Below are 1775 nucleotides of genomic sequence, written 5' to 3'. Positions count from 1 at the left end.
GTATCTTTTATAGCTCTTGTGGTTGACAGATGTAACAGTTCTTTTTGTCAGTCGGTTTATGTCAGTCATATGAGTCAATGATCGGTTTTTGATTCTCTTTTCATGATGGATATATCCTCAAGCGCCGCCGTGTGGGTAGCAATGATACCAATTACGAGCGCCACTTGCTCGCACAGGCGGTGCTGGTACAGCAGTATTCCCTGCGGTTCACTCAAGTACTCGGGTCTTAATCAGACACTAACTGGCATTCTACCGAGAGGAATCAAAACTTTCCAACTGCTAGTTAATTATCTTTTCAGATTCTGCAATTCCGATGTTGTGCAGTAGCGAGGAATGTAATTGAAACTCGAGGAAACTAATTTCCGTCCTGTGTTTGAATCTGGAGACAACTCATAAATACCCATCTACACATAGTTGAACAAGTTTTCGCTCTCTCGACCTCACCGTCTGGAAGCGAGCGGAACCTCTTTGTGCGGCACAGAAGTGCGAAACTAATGCAATATCGAACTTTGCTCTCAACTCCAAGACACACGGACGCTAAATTTTATATCGAACTCCTGCGGAACGAGGGGAGAAAGGCCTCGACCAGCGAGCTTCAGTGCGGTATTTCACGGAGCGATCCCTCAGCATTAAGCACTGTCTCCTGAATAACTGTTTCCAGTATACGTAAGAAAAGCCGTGTTTTACTCGTAAGTAAGTCTCGGAATGCTACGGGTCTAACTATCGGAAATTCCATTTTTGGACTGTCGTTAGCACGCGATACAAAAGCTATATTTACAGATAATCCACCTTTACAAACTGCCAAGAGCTGCTGATGGAATAAATCATTATGCGTTACCAGTTTACATCGAAATCATCACTATCATACAACATTAAATTATTTGCATTATCTTGTATGCTACTGTTCTTACTCGGGTGTAAATAAAACCAAAATAAAAAAAAAACCATCCTGCGCCACTACTGTCAGTCTCTGCGTTGAATGAGTTTGGACGTTTCTTACCTCGCAGACATGAGTCTCCTACATCTTCAAATTTGATATTATCAAACACTGAAGAAAATGTTTAGAAAACACACCAAAGTCAAGTCTTATACGTATTTATGGGTACGATATGCCGTAGTGGCTGTTTTTAATTTGCGTCTTATGTATTTTTGGGTTGAAATTACGATAAAACATCGTTTAGAGAACTGGCAAACCTAAATGGGCGAGGAAGGCGGCTGATCGGGTATTATTCTTGAAACACGATTACTTATTTATTGGTTTCATTTGTGACCAATTACGACACGTAATTTTTTTCTATAGTTTGCTAGGAAAAAAAACAAAAGAGCAATTTTTCAAATTAAATACAACAATGAAGAGTGTCTAGATACTGATGATTTTTTGTTGTTACGGTCTTCATTCTGAGGACTTGGTTTTACAGCATTCCTACGCCACCAAAATGAATTACAGACTTCAGCTGCCAGAGGTTATTGATTTAAATGAATGGAGAAAATTGGAAATTTGTGCCGGACTGGGATTCGAAGACGTGTCTCTGCTTCTTCGGCAGATGCGCTGATCACTGCGCCTTACTGACACAGTGGTCATCACAGTTATACGGACTATCCTAGCATACTCCCGTCAAACCCAAATTATCAACTTATCCACGCACTACTGATGAAGTGCCCGTTGCGCGTTACCCTCACTGCTCGCTTACTACATCGTTCTTTGCCGCGCGGGGCAATTTACCGCTGCCGTCAGCTATCATCGCTTCGTAGCTCACTTGCGCATCTGTTATTGT

The sequence above is a fragment of the Schistocerca cancellata genome, chromosome 2 (assembly GCF_023864275.1).
Source record: "Schistocerca cancellata isolate TAMUIC-IGC-003103 chromosome 2, iqSchCanc2.1, whole genome shotgun sequence".
In the NCBI taxonomy this organism is placed as follows: Eukaryota; Metazoa; Arthropoda; class Insecta; order Orthoptera; family Acrididae; genus Schistocerca; species Schistocerca cancellata.
Note: the sequence above shows the minus strand (reverse complement) of the source record.